Raw genomic sequence first — 15,465 nt, 5'->3', positions numbered from 1 at the left:
CATTTTCAAAATGGAATACTGATATAGCCTAAAATTAAACCTGTTCTTATTTCTTACTTATTTCTTTCTACATTGATCAAGCTCTAGCCCTCAGGGAGCTTACATTCTAACGGAGAGAACAACAAAATGGAAGAGATCAATAAAAGGCTAACAAGAGGCAGGAAAGACTCTGGCATGTGTGAGAATACGGAAAAGACCAGGACGTTGGGGGGTTGCTTAGGAGGGGCCTGTGGGCAACAGAAAGGGGATTATATTTTATTCGGAGTGCAGTGGGAAGCCACTGGAAGGTTTTTTTTTGTTTTTTTGTTTTTTTGTTTTTTTTTTTGAGACGGAGTCTCGCTCTGTTGCCCAGGCTGGAGTGCAGAGGCGCAATCTCAGCTCACTGCAAGCTCCGCCTCCCGGGTTCAGGCCATTCTCCTGCCTCAGCCTCCCGAGTAGCTGGGACTACAGGTGGCCACCACCACACCCAGCTAATTTTTTTGTATTTTTAGTAGAGGTGGGGTTTCACCACGTTAGCCAGGATGGTCTCGATCTCCTGACCTCATGATCCGCCCGCCTCGGCCTCCCAAAGTGCTGGGATTACAGGCGTGAGCCACTGCGCCCGGCCGCCACTGGAAGGTTTAAATGAAATGTTCTGGTTTCCATTTCAGGACCAATATTGTTGCTGTGTGGAAGAGAACAGAGTGAAGGCAGAAAGCACAAGCAGGAGGCTACTGCAGTGATCCAGAGACAGCTGGTGGTGGCCAGCACTAAGATGCTCACTACAGAGAGGGACAAGAGAGCAGCTGGGAGGCAGGCTTTTGGTTTGCGTGTGTGTGTGTGTGTGTGTGTGTGTGTGTTTTTTGAGAAAGAGTCTCACTCTGTCACCCAGGCTGGAGTGCTGTGGCATGATCTCGGCTCATTATAACCTCCACCTCCCAGGTTCAAGCAATTCTCCTGCCTCAGCCTCCCAAGTAGCTGGGACTGCAAGTGCCTGCCACCATGCCCAGCTAATTTTTGTATTTTTAGTAGAGATGGGGTTTCACCATGTTGGCCAGGCTGGTCTCGAACTCCTGACCTCATGATCCACCCACCTCGGCCTCCCAAAGTGTTGGGATTACAGGTGTAAGCCACTGCACCCAGCCCGGGAGGCAGGTTTTAACCGAGGGACGTGGAGCAAGTAACTTAATCTCTCTGTAGTTCAGTTTTCTTACCTATCAATTAGAGATAATAACAGTATCTACCTCATGAATCTGTGATAAGAATTCAACAAGTTAATATCTGTAACATGCTTAAAACTGTGCCTGGTACATACTAGGAGCTATATTAGCTATTACTATTACCACAACCTACCTCATGGTACTATTGTTAGGACCAAACAGATTATTTGTGTTAATTCGTGTAATATTTTTGAGGCAGCGACCGGCACATAATAAACTCTCAGTAAGTGTCAGCTATTACAGTTATGAATAATTCCCAATTGGTGGTGGCAGTAATTGAGCTGAAGAAGAATGGGACAGGGCATGGAGTTGCCATGAGCAGATGTGGCATGTTGAATCTGCAATGTCTAGGAGACATCCAAATGGCAGGGTCAAGTAAATAGCTGGACACTTGCATCTGAACCTCGGAGTCAAAGTATAGACTGGAGATAAGTCAGTGTCATCAACATAAAGGTAAGTTTTAACTACAGAATACAGAACATACTAAGCCCAGTGAGGGAGGATGAAGATGGAGGAAAGGCTCTAGTGGTGAGCCCTGTGGAACCTCACGTCAGGTAAATAAAGGTAGGGAGCCAGCAGAGGAGGGTGAGAAGGAAGAGTGAACAGGGTGGAGGAAACCAACAGAGAGGGGAGTCTCAACACCTGAGCGAGGAGAGGGCCTGCAGAAAGGTCCAGTTCAATGAAGACATTGGATGTGGCTCCTGAAGCTTATCTGTGGTCTTGATAAGGGCACTTTTAGCATCTTACCCATTTTGACTTTCCCTAACTTTCACTTGCAACACTGTCTGTGTAAAGAACACACACTCCAAGGACATCATAGTACAATGGGAAAAACTCTGACCTTGGACTCAAGAGACCCAGGCTCAAGCTCCAGTAAGTGTCGGGTAGGTCCCTCAACAAGGGCCTTCACTTTCGCCAAAAGGCAAAACGACAAGATCGGACCAGATTTCCAAAGCGAGGTCATGAGATCTCTGTGCATCTACAAACCCAATAATCAAAGTCCATAAGCTCTTTTTTCAATATTTAAAACACATATTGATCGCTTCCTTAGCCTTCTGGCTAAGATAAAGTATGTATTGAGAACTACACATCTACTATAGTAAAGTTACACAAACCAAACTGTCACATTTGTTTTTGACTGAAACACTCTAGAAACTTGGAAAGCAGTAGTGATTAAGAAGGGGAACTCAGGAAGCTGACAGCCTCACTTCAAATTCTGGGTCTGTCAATGACTACTTCCTGCATTAGAGCTATGCTACTTAACTACTCAAAGTCTCAGATTACCCAACTGTAAAATGGAGGTATGACAAAACCTATCTCAGGCAGCTGTGGAAGGATTTCAGTGAGTTAATTGTAAGTTCTCTACAGGAACTTCCTGATAGTTTCCTCCTCCCTTGTGATTCTTTCTGTCTCCTCTGCTTGTTCCTCTGCCTTGGCTGACCTGGGATGCTGGGGTTCCACAGTACTCACCACCAGATCCTCTTCTTCAGCTCCAGCCTCTCCCTCATTCAGCGCACATTAAGCATAATAAACAAATATGAGCTATTAATACCATTATCTTGTACTGAACAACAATTCTTGGCTAGTAATAAGATCATAGCCGTGGGGGCAGGAAGGGAGGAAGAAAGAAAATATAAAAAGAATCTGATGATAAAAACATTGGTGACCACTGGTAATTCCCAACTGAAAAATTCCACCTCTATATGCTTGAAATGCACCTGTTGCCACATCACATGGTTCTTGGCACCTTGAATTAAAACCTAGTGGATAAGGCTTTCTCCCCTACCTGTCACCTCCCCGAGGACAGTAGCCACATCTGACTTGGTGACAGTGTATGCTCAGCAACTGTGGAACCAATCCCTGGGTACTTAACCAGCCCCTTCCTCCTAAACTCACTCATACATTTCTAATTTAGAAATTAAACATTCTAAATATTTTTCCGCAAATACTTTTAAACCCTCCACTGCACATCTGTCCCAGTGAGTCCTTTCAATGACTTAACCCATCCTTTGTCTCACCTGAAGCAAATTCTACAGATTTTCAAACGTAGCATTTCAACGTTTCCCCCAAAACAGATTTATTCTCAGTGCTTTCCAACTTTAAAATAAAACTTCTTAGAACATTTTATTTTTCTTTAGGAGGACAGTTACACCTGAATCAAAGCTACCCTTTCAAAATTTTTAATGTGGGGCCAGGCGTGGTGGCTCATGCCTGTAATCCCAGCGCTTTGGGAATCCAAGGCAGGAGGATGGCTTGAACCCAGGAGTTTGAGACTAGCCTGGGGAACAGAGTGAGACCTCGTCTCTATAAAAAATTAAAAAATTTGCCAAATGTGGTGACCCGCCTGTAGCCCCAGCTACTCAGAGGCTGAGGTGGGAGGATCGCCTGAGCCCAGGAGTTTGAGGCTGCAGCGAGTTATGATGGCACACTGCACTCCAGCCTGGGTGGCAGAGCAAGAACCTATCTCAAAAAAAAAAAAAAAAAAATTCTAAAATGGATTAAAGAAACCCTATCTGAGCTACAAGAGACAAAGCCTGTGAGAGTTAGAGTCTCCTTGCCCTTCCTCCTCATCAACAAGTCATGACACAACTTGAGGAAGCTGGACCAAAATAGGCACCCACCTAACTTGGCCTTTAAATGCTTTCTTCATTACCCCATGAGAAGCAACAATTGAAAATGAAACAAAATGCAACAGAGCAGTGACTAACATAAAACTGCTTATATTAAATAAACTCACTACAGAAACTTTTTTTTTTTTTTTGAGACAGAGTCTCACTTTGTCACCCAGGCTGGAGTACAGTGGTGCGATCTCGGCTAACTGCAACCGCCGCCTCCTGGGTTCAAGCCATTCTCCTGCCTCAGCCTCCCACGTAGTTGGGATTATATAGGCACCCATCACCATGCCCGGGTAATTTTTGTATTTTTAATAGAGACAGGGTTTCACCATGTTGGCCAGGCTGGTCTTGACCTCCTGACCTCAGGTGATCAACCTGCCTCAGCCTCCCAAAGTGCTGGGATTACAGGCATGGGCCACTGTGCCCGGCCCTACAGCATCTATTTACACTAAGCTGCTTTATAAACTCTGAGGCAAAAATGAAGGCAGCCTTGAAAGTTGCCACATTTAAGCACAAGGAAGCCTGGAGTAAATTACCTCTAATTCAGGAGCAATTTCATCTGTGAAGGACAAACTTCAGGAAAAAATTTTGAAAGCTTGAGAAAAGCTTAAAAGGAGGCAAGCATCACATCAACAGATGATGTGTGTTAATTTTAGCCGCAATAGTCTAAAGTGCAGTATGAAACGAGGAAAGCAGCCAAGCAACACTCAAGCCAGAGACGCTTACTGAGTGCCCATCCAGGCCCCGGTACCAGAGACACTTAGTGAGTGCCCACCACAGGCCGAACAGGCCGGGTGCTGACAATGCAAAATGCATCGAAGTGCAGTCCCTAGCCCCAAGAAGCACCCTACACAGTGAGAGAAGATGAGCAAAATAAACCAACTTCAATACTACAAGGTAAATCCTGTAATCAATAGCCAAAAAAGTGCTGTGGAGCAGAGCTGAGAGAATCTTGTTGGAATGACCGGTCCCTGGCAGCATAAAGCCAAGGTAGGGTCTTCAGATGATGATGCAAGAGCAAAACAAAGAAAGAGAGCTCCAAGTTGGACCAAGTAAGGACAATTTACTGACAAAAATATCCCAATAATGAAGACTTTATAATAATCCAAGAGAAAATTAAGCCAGAGTTCTTAAGATAAATAGAAGGCTATTAAAGATAAATAGAAGATCTAATTATACTGCCTGGATAAGAAAAGGTCTTACTGCTACAGAGTAGAATTAACGTATATTTAATAGATATGAATGCTGTACATTTGACACTTACTATTTGACTTTAAAACAATTAGCCTTTTCAAAAACTCAGTGTTTTTGTTTTGTTTTTTCCTAGATCTAGAAGCAATAAAATGGCCTTAAGGAACACAGAATAAAGGGAGCAACCCTGTGAAGACCACAAAGGCAGCACAGCGACAGCAGCTCAGCAGCAAGACTGCCGGGCACCGGGCCTGGCTCTCCCACCACCTGACTGGGTAACTTTTCAAGCACCTTCATTTCCCAAGAAGTAGGAATGTTGGGAAGACTAAATAAACATATGTAAAGTACTTAATTACCTGCCCACATAGTAAAGTGCTCAATAAATGTTGGACATTGCTTTTGTAATTTCATTTATATTCTACCCATTAAGCAACGTTTAAAATCTGGAATAAAATAGATTATTAAAGAAATATGCAGAGACAATTATCATTGACCCTGATTCCATTTGGAAATCAGGGATGAAGAATCACGGAGAAAAAAAGGTTAAAATTATCTCTGATCAAAATTAAAGTCTATCAAAATCTCAAATGGCAACAATTTCTTGCTGAATGGCCTTGTATGTGAATGCTAATGATTTCTCCATTACTAAGGAAGGGCCCACTTCGCATCTTACACCATGTTCTCAATCTCCCAGTGAGACACAGGAAAATCCTTTTTTTTTTTTTTTTTTACAAATGCTGAAACTAAAGTTCAAAGAGTTTAAGTAAGGTTATGAAAAACCACTAGGCTATTAGTGACAGAGCTTAGTTCTGATATCTGGCTCCAAGACCCATACTTTTTTCACCAAACTATGGTGCTAAAATTAACAACAGTAATTTCCACTCCACAACACTGTTACTTTGGAATAGGAAGAAAAAGTTGTGTAATTATCTGATGAGAACAAAACAATGTATGAACCTAGGCCAACTCTATTCTCAGACTCGAGAATTTCTAGAAAAAAATAATAAATGGCAAACCCAAATTTAATTTTAAAATGACAAGAGCCACAAATCGGGAAGACCCTTCCCAATGCTCTGGTCATTAAGCTTGGGTGTGGACATGGGTGACAAGCACTCTCCAATTCTAGTGCACCTTCCCAAAAAGCAATTTGGCAATATGCAGAAAGTGACTAAAGCCAACAGTGCTAAAGGCTAAAGGGAGGATTAAGCCAAAGATGCTCACCAAAAGTGCTATTCAGTATCATTCTAGAAATTACAAGCAAAATATTACAACAAGAAAAAAAAAGTCATATAAAAATAGAAAAAAGTCATATAAAAATAGAGCCAAAAATCACCCTGATTTGTAAGTAATATAATTTTCCATCTGGAAAACCCAACAGAATCGAATGAAATCAGAACAATTAAGAGTTCAGTAAAATAGGAAAATGTAATTGCTATGATCCAAATGTTGGTGTCCCCTCAAAATTCCTATGTTGGAACCTAATACCGAATGTAATAGCATTACGAGGTGGGGCCTTTGGGAAGTGATTAAGCAAGCCCTAACCAGACAACAAGTCCACTGGTGCCTTGCTCTCGGACTTCCCAGCTCCCAGGATTGTGAGCAATACATTCCTATTGTCTATAAATTACCCAGTCTAAGGTATTTTGTTATAGCAGCCAAACAGACTAAGACAATAAATAGTACACAAAAATAAATTCAGGATGATGAATAAGCCATCTGTTTACCTATTCCCTCTCCCCAAAGTCCCATTAAAATGATCAAACAAGGCCGGGTGCAGTGGCTCACACCTGTAATTCCAGCACTCTGGGAGGCGGAAGTGGCCAGATCACCTGGGGTTGGGAGTTCGAGACCAGCCTGACCAACATGGAGAAACTCCGTCTCCACTAAAAATACAAAAAAAAAATTAGCCAAGTGTGGTGGTGCATGCCTGTAATCCCAGCTACTCAGGAGGCTGGGGCAGAAGAATTGCTTGAACCCGGGAGGCAGAGGTTGTGGTGAGCCAAGATCGCACCACTGCAATCCAGCCTGGGCAACAAGAGCAAAAGTACGTCTCAAAAAAAAAAAAGAAAAGAAAAGATCAAACAAATGTAAAAGAACAAAAAAAAATTTTAAAAACCTGTGGAAAACAGAGCGAGGTACCACTGATAAACCCTTCTCAATTTCTAAAAGACATGGAGGAGAAGGGATTCGACTGATAGAAAAGCACCAAGAGCCTTAATTCAGCCAGGCAAATGCAAGCACACCACCTTTGACTACAGGACTTTAGGCAATGTCTGACCAACAAACATGTCTATACCAACCCATGGAGGAAAATGGGAGCCTGACCTTGGCAGGCCTTCTTGCACCACATCCACACGGGAGCAAAATAGAAAAGGGGAGCAACACTCCAGTTAACTTTGGATTGCCAATTTGCTAATTGAGAAAGGGTATAAATTGTCCTGACAAAGCAGTGACCCTCCTAATGATTTGGAAGATTTACTATGAGATGGCTGCTAACTGCACACAGAGGCCTAACAAAGCAACAGAAGTGGGAGGGTCAGAAATCAAACTGAAGACCTTCTTCTGGAATCCTCCCAGGTCCTACCCTCCCTCAGTCTAACAACTAGATGAAAGGCAAGGACAGCTTCCTTTGGTTACTCTGTATGAACCCACACTGGCTTCTCACATCACTTAGTTGCTTTCGTCTTCTGTGTTTGACATGTTGGCATATCAACTTCAATATTCTTTGAGGGCAAAAATTGCATCTTCTAGTATGATTTATCTACTTGATGGCCTATCATAGTCTTCAAAAAGTCTAATTACCCGGTGTCCATCAACAGATGAATGGGTTTCAGCACTGTCCTGGAGTATAGAAAGAAAAAAAACCAGATGAATGGGTTAACAAAATGTGTATCTACATACGATGAAATATCATTCAGCCTTGAAAGGGAAGGACATTCTGACACATGCTACAACATGGATGAACCTTCAGAACATCATGCTAAGTGAAATAAGCCAGATACAAAAGACAAATATTTTATGATTCCACTAATAAGAGGTATCTAGAGTAGTCAAATTTATAGACACAGAAATAGAATGGTGGTTATCAGAGGCTGGGGAAGGGGTTCTACCCTTTTAGGGACGTGTTTAATGGGCACAGAGTTTCAGTTTGGGAAGATGAACAGAAGTTCTGGAGATGGATAGTGATGATGGCTGCACACGGACAGGAACATACTTAATGCCACTGAATTATACAGTTGTCCCTCAAAATCGATAGGGGTTGGTTCCAGGACCCATGTAGATAAAAAAATCCTTAAATGTTCAAGTCTCTCATATAAAATGGCATATTATTTGCATATAATCCATATGCATCCCTCATATACATCATCTCTAGATTACTTATATTACCTAATACAACGTAAATGCTATTGTTCTCTTATATTTTTGTTGTATTTCTTTTTCTTTGAATGTTTTCAGTCCTCACATGCAGAACCTGCGGATATGTAGAGCCAACTGTATACTTTAAAATGGTTAAAATGGTACATTTTAGCTGGGCACAGTGGCTCACACCTATAATCCCAGCATTTTGGGAGGCCAAGATGGGCAGATTGCTAGAGCCCAGGAGTTTGAAACCAGCCTGGGAACAAGGTGAAACCATGTCTCTACAAAAAATACAAAAATTAGCTGGGCATGGTGGCACATGCCTGTAGTCCCAGCTACTCGGAAGGCTGAGGCAGGAGATTTGCTTGAACCTGGGACGTCAAGGCTGCAGTGAGTCATGACTGCATCACCGCCCTCCAGCCTGGATAAGAGTGAGACCCTGTCTCCCTAAAAAAAGTAAATTTTATCACAATAAAAAATTTTTCAAAAAGAAGTATAATTATGAAAACCACTTTAAAACATGAAAAAATGCTTATGCTATGTTAAATTTTAAAAGCTTCCAACAGTGTTTATAATGTTGCTTAGAACTTTTTGAAAAAAAAGTGCCTATGAGTAAAGAATTCAAGAGAATGCTATGCTTAAGAGTTATAACAATGGTGGAAGCTAGGGGTGATTTTCCCCCTTTTACAAATGTACTATAATATTTTACTACTTTTCATGTTTAAACACACAAAAATAGCAAAATATGATACAGTAAGTATAATACCAAAAAGGTAAAGGCAATGTGGCTATAACCACTAAGCTCCCTCATGTGTAACTCTTTTCTCCATTCATACCATCCTGAATTTGGAGTGAAATACAAAAGTTTTATACATGCTTAATATTGGGGGTGCTGTCCAATGATCTAAGAACTGGTGGGGAGGTCTGGCACACAGGTAAGATTTAAGTTTAATCAAAGAAACAGCTTTCTTCTTATCCTCATTCTCAATGCTTAAGATAAAAAAAAGTATTTGCCTTACTTGAGCCAAAATTTTCTATCAACATAACTTCCTCCCTTTTTTTTTTTTTCTTCTGAGATGGAGTCTTGCTCTGTCACCAGGCTGGAGTGCAGTGGCACGATTTTGGCTCACTGCAACCTCCGCCTCCCAGGTTCAAGCAATTCTCCTGCCTCAGCCTCCCAAATAGCTGGGACTACAGGCGTGCCACCACGCCCAGCCAATTTTTTTTTTTTTTTTTTTTTTTTTAGTACGGATGGGGTTTCACCATGTTGGCCAGGCTGGTCTCCATCTCCTGACCTTGTGATCTGCCCGCCTCGGCCTCCCAACGTGCTGGGATTACAGGGGTGAGCCACCGCGCCTGGCCAACTTCCTCTTTAGTCACTACATTTAAGCCACCTCAAATGTTTTGTGGGAGAAGGTTAAGCTCTAAATAAGCAAGTAAGTAAAATTGTCGTAAAATAAAATTTCTTTTAAAAAGGAGGGGTGGGGAAAGTGAAATGGAAAAAGAATCAGACCAGGATCAGAAGACAGGTTCTGGCTAACCTGCTATTTCCTGGCTGGGAGACCTGGCATGGGGCTCAGCTCCCCGAAAGTCAGCTTTCCCATCTGCTAGTGAACAGACTATCTGCTCTGCCCTTTCTCAAGAACGCTGTAAAGACCAATGGTGATAGTGCTGGTAAAGAAGCACTGAAAAAGTTAAGGTTCTTTCAGAGCTAAAAGGTGTGCCCTGTTAAATGCACAGTAGTAACCTGACTGCTCTGTGTTGTCAGAGGCACCACCTGAAGTTAGTCCCTCACAGATGCTTTTCTGCTTTTACCTTAGTACTTCTAACTTGTCATTTTGAAGGCACTGACAATCCCCAGTCCTTGGAGCTCCCCTGGCTCCACATTTTTGATGCAGAGGTATGGTTCAAGGCATTCTATTTAAGACAGGACATTTCAGGGGCGGCACTGATGGTCTGCAGAACTTAGAGGCATGGAGAAGAGAGGGCCTCATGGGATAAAGGGTTTGCCACAACCCACATGCAGTGCTCCCAATGTTCATTCAACAGCAGGGCTCTTTCAGCACTATTCTGAAATATCACTGGCTTTTAAATCCTTTAAAGCTGAAAAAATGTTTCCTAGTCCTTTGAAAGTAGGCAATCTAGTAGCATCAGGGACTTATCCAGGCAGCCCTCCAGGTGCATCTTCCCCAGATCGATGTTTATTCAGGTGCCCACCAAGCCTTCCCCCAACTCCAGTAAGATGTCATACCACAGAAGCCACATTTTCTGGAGAGGGAAAATGGTTTGGGTTTTAATTTTAAACACACAAATAAGCCAAATGGGTAAAATACCTTTATGACTGATGTGCAAATAAAGTAGATTTTGGTGTGAAGATGACAAACCAACATACATATAAATTCCCAAATTCTCAAATGGCACTAGTTCCCAGATATATCAGAGCAATCTTTCTTCAAATTGAAGTTCATTTAAGCAATGACACACACCACTGCCCTCACCACCTCAGAGCGCGTAAAAACCTCTGAATGGGCTCCTGCGCTTTTCCTGAACGTGATTCTGTTAAGGCCGCAGTTCCTCTGCACCCGCCCAACCCCATAGGCTGCATAAATTTCACTGAAGTTTTGTCTTTTACTTCATGAGTAAAGTTTTGTTAAGTTTTTTCTTTATTCTGGTTTTTTGTTTTTTGTTTTTGTTTTTGAGACAGGGTCTCACTCTGTCCCCCAGGCTGGACTGCAGTGGTGCAATCTCGGTTCACTGCAACCTCTTCCTCCTGGATTCAAACAATTCTCCTGGCTCAGCCTCCCCAGTAGCTGGGATTACAGGCACCTGCCACCACGCCCGGGTAATTTTTGTATTTTTAGTAGAGACGAGATTTCACCATGTTGGCCAGGCTGGTCTCTAACTCCTGACCTCAGCTGATCCGCCCGCCTTGGCCTCCCAAAGTGCTGTGATTACAGGTGTGAGCCACTGCACCCAGCCTGTTGTTGTTGTTGTTGAGACAGGGTCTCCCTCTGTCGCCCAGGCTGAAGTGCAGTGGTGCAAACATGGCTCACTGCAACCTCAACCTCTCAGGCTCAAGCGATCTTCCCACCTTACTCTCCCGGGTAGCTGGGAAAACAGGCACATGCCATCACGCCCAGCTAATTAGTTTTTTTCTTTTTGATAGCTTCATTCCATTATAGACCCAAGCCACTACCAAATTTAATACTTATTCTTTAATTTAGCCAAAATTTCTATTTTCTGGCTAATAACCCTCAGAATATTTACCTCCATCAATAGCACTAATAATTGCCTTTCTTCTCTAGAGTATTTTTCACAAAGGAATAAAGTCTTTAGCAGCTCAGGAGTTACTATTTATAAACTAACCAGAGGATAATAAAACCACCTTGAGGTTTAAACGTTAAGTGGTTGGCTAGGCTCACTTAGCCATTCACTCCATGGGTGTCTAGTTCTTAGGAGACAGTCCCCAGCTTAGGCCCAGCTGTAATTAGTACTTTAGTCAAGTTACTAACAACCCGTCATGGCCTTTCAGGGGTTGCTGTTAAACAGTTCAAGTCCTGATATTAAATCCAAAAATGCTAAACTGCTGAAAGGCTAAACAAAAGATCTTATGTCAACCTAAAAATATATCTAACAAACTGGCAGCAGGTTTCTGAAGTAACACAGGTAATTTAAATGGATAGGATGTTCAGTCTGGCACATCAATCATACACAGACACAGGGACACAAAGATACAGACACATCTGTTTTACTTCCTTGCCCTCAACCTCCACATATATGGTATTATTATGAGTGATGATGACGGGTAAAGATTTTGAAAGATCATCATTTAGCCACACAGGCTCTAACAATATCCTAGGTGGATGTGGCAACTCCCTCCTCACAGAGGAAACATCTAAGGCTCAGAGAGAAACGATTTGGCTGAAGTGATGTGGCTAGTTAGAGCTACAACTGAAAACCCAGCAGAAGAATGCTTCACCCCAACACCCATTCCAAAAGCAAAACAATTCCAAAATGTCCACAACCGGCTGCACTCCTGAAAAGCAAGGTGACATCGCAGGGTGCCAAATGATGTGGCACAGAGACAGCTGCTTGTCCTGGACGCTCTTCTTCTGCACCAGCCACTTCTGACTCTGCACATGCATCCCACGACACCATCCTCCAGCCTTCTTCCAGCCTTCTCTCAGACTCCTCTGGAATCCTCACCGAAAAGGATAACAGAATGCAGGCAGGGGAAACAGTTCAATTCTTTGTAGAAGAATTAGGAAAATTACTGACCTAAGCTCCTGAATGGGCAGGAGCCTTATCCAGTTTGTGCCCCATGTGTGCCCAGCAGCTAGCTGTCCCTGCAAGGAACAATGTGCAGGAAGATTTCAGTGGTCGTTGGCCTGGGTGAAGAATACGACCCCTAAGAATATGCCTCTGAAACTGACCTCTGATTCACACGCTCTCCCAGGGAGCACTCAGGAGCACTGTAGGTGTGTTACCAGTTACTTGAACCTAAGGAGCAGGCAGCTCACAACTAAAGTCTCCAGAAGAGCTCTGAGAACCAAAAGGGATGTTGTCAAAGCTGTGCCAACCTACAAAGGAGCCTGCAGAGAAACCTGCGGAGGCTGAATGGGAATGATGGTGTGGTGTTTGCGACAGCAGGTGCCTTCATGGACACGACGTCAGGAAATGAAGGCACTGGTGCTTCTCCCATATGCATGGAGATGCACCCTTGCCACACCAAGGCAGAGACTGCCAGCCCTCTACCCAATGTCCAGTCTCCCTTTCTTCCTCACCAACAGAATCCCGGTTTTACTTGGGGCAGCAAAATGCCCAGATCGAGGACTCATTTCCCCAGCTCACATGTAGTTGTTCCTGTTGAAGCATAACAGAAAGTCAAGTTGTTAGGTGAAGAGGGAGCTTCCAGGAAAGATCTTTAAGGGGGACTAGCTCATCTGGAAGATGAGTCCTTTGCCCTTCCCACCCTCTCTTCTCCTCCTGCCTGGTCATGGTGTGATTATTGAGCTCCAGCAGCCATCATGCACTGTGAGGAACTCTGAGGCTAAAGATGGTGAAAGAGAAAGGCGGAGGAATCCTGGAACCCTGATCAGCAGGAGCCATGCAACCAGCCCACGCCCACCTGCCTCCAGACCTCTACATGAACAGTCAACATTCATCTTGTATGAGCCGCTTGAGTTTTCTGTTACATGCAGCTGAACCCCGCATGTTAAAGAAATTCATATCCCTCGCCTATATTTTTTAAGACTCTCTATCAATCAAATCACTGTCTCACTTTGACATTTATGTTCATTAAGTATCTGAATAATTGGATCTTACCCTTGAAGCCTAAGACATTTACCAGGTCCCAAGAGGTTCCAAGACTGCTCCCAATTACCTAAGTTATCTGTGGGGAATATCCTACAGTCTTAAACTACTCTAAAACTTCAGCCCTAGAGCGTGATGGCTGAAAGGAAAAAGTATACTTGTAGCCCTTATGCTTAACCCACTAACCATGTCCTCAAATCAAACTGCACTGTACAAAATGGCAGCCACTAGCCACATGTGGTTACATTAAGTACAATTCAATAAAAATATAAATTACGTTTCTCAGTTGCCTTAGCTGCATTTCAACTGCTCAACAGCCTCCATGTGCCTGGTAGCTACCTTACTGCACAACAATATAGACGGTTTTTATCATGCCAGAAAATTCTCCTGGAGAGCACTGGTCTAGAAATACACTTTTCAGCCGGGCGCAGTGGCTCACGCCTGTACTCCCAGCACTCTGGGATGCCAAGGCAGGCGGATCACCTGAGGTCAGAAGTTCAAGACCAGCCTGGCCATGGTGAAACCTCATCTCTACTAAAAATACAAAAAATTAGCCGGGCGTGGTGGTGCGCACCTGTAATCTCAGCTACTCGGGAGGCTGAGGCAGGAGAATCACTTGAACCTGGGAGGCGGAGGTTGCAGTGAGCTGAGATCGCGCCATTGCACTCCAGCCTGGGCAACAAGAGTGAAACTCTGTCTCAAAAAAAAAAAAAGAAAAGAAAAGAAATACACTTTTCCCCAGGCTTCAATGACAGCCAGTTCTCCTTGTGTCCCTTCCACGTCCCCAGACATTCCCTAGCCCCTCATCCTCTACTCACTGCTCAAATGCTGGCATTTCTCAGAACTCTATCCAAATCCCTCTTCTCTCCTCATTCTGCCTAGGAGATCTCCTTCAGCATCAACTGTCATCCTTATGCAGAAGGCTTAAACACCAACGAACATTTTTTTTTTTTTTTTTGAGACGGAGTCTCTCTGTCACCTAGGCTGGAGTGCAGTGGCGCAATCTCGGCTCACTGCAGGCGGAGGCCCCCGGGTTCACGCCATTCTCCTGCCTCAGCCTCCCAAGTAGCTGGGACTACAGGCGCCCGCCACCTCGCCCGGCTAATTTTTTGTATTTTTAGTAGAGACGGGGTTTCACCGTGTTAGCCAGGATGGTCATGAACATCTTAATATCCTCAGAAACTTCCTGCAAGAACCCAAGTTTTATCTAAATCATGGATGTGGTAGAAAGAATATATCTGGGTTTTGCCCTTGTTCCTGGCACAGAGCTCCTAAAACTCTTAGAATGTTCTGGGTGACAGGAATGTCTTTTGTTACCTGTGAAGAGCCATTTCTGACCACATCTGAGTCTGCACTAATGAGGTGACAGAGGGTGGGCCCTTAGAGCATTTCAAGGGATGGGCTGGCCATTCCAGAAAGACCAAGCATATGATTAGAGGGCTAGAACTTTCATTCCCACCCCTGACCTCTGGGAAGAAGAGGGGCTGGAGACTGAGCTCAATCACATGACCAACGATGTCATGAGACCCTGATACGATAAACACCCGAGCTCAAAGAGCTTCCTGGCTGATGAATCCATGGATGTGCCAGGAGGGTGATGCCCCCGACTCCATGGCATGGGAGCTCAGCATCCAGGACCCTCCCAGGTCTTGCCCTGTGTGTCTCTTCCATTTGGCTGTTCCTGAGTTGTACCCTTAATCATAAACCATCTTCTGTGAGTTTAGTGAGCTGTTTTAGCAAATTATCAAAACTGACAAGGTGGTGGAATCCCCAAATTTACAGCCAGT

The 15,465-nt window shown here is 43.6% G+C and overlaps 1 protein-coding gene across 3 annotated transcripts in view; it reads right to left on the bottom strand.

The window, feature by feature from the left end:
* Window positions 1–15,465, bottom strand: part of TULP4 (TUB like protein 4) — a 284,224-nt gene that overhangs the window by 244,532 nt on the left and 24,227 nt on the right. Inside the window, exon 2 of one of the 3 annotated variants that reach the window (XM_054558382.2) lies at window positions 7,671–7,846. The exons of the other annotated variants lie outside the window; for them this stretch is intronic. The gene's annotated coding sequence lies outside the window, so the exon portion shown is untranslated. The remainder of the gene's footprint in view (window positions 1–7,670; window positions 7,847–15,465) is intronic. 3 annotated transcript variants of the gene reach the window in all.

The sequence above is a fragment of the Pongo abelii genome, chromosome 5 (genome assembly GCF_028885655.2).
Source record: "Pongo abelii isolate AG06213 chromosome 5, NHGRI_mPonAbe1-v2.0_pri, whole genome shotgun sequence".
In the NCBI taxonomy this organism is placed as follows: Eukaryota; Metazoa; Chordata; class Mammalia; order Primates; family Hominidae; genus Pongo; species Pongo abelii.
Note: the sequence above shows the minus strand (reverse complement) of the source record. Positions and strands in the feature narration are given on the sequence as shown.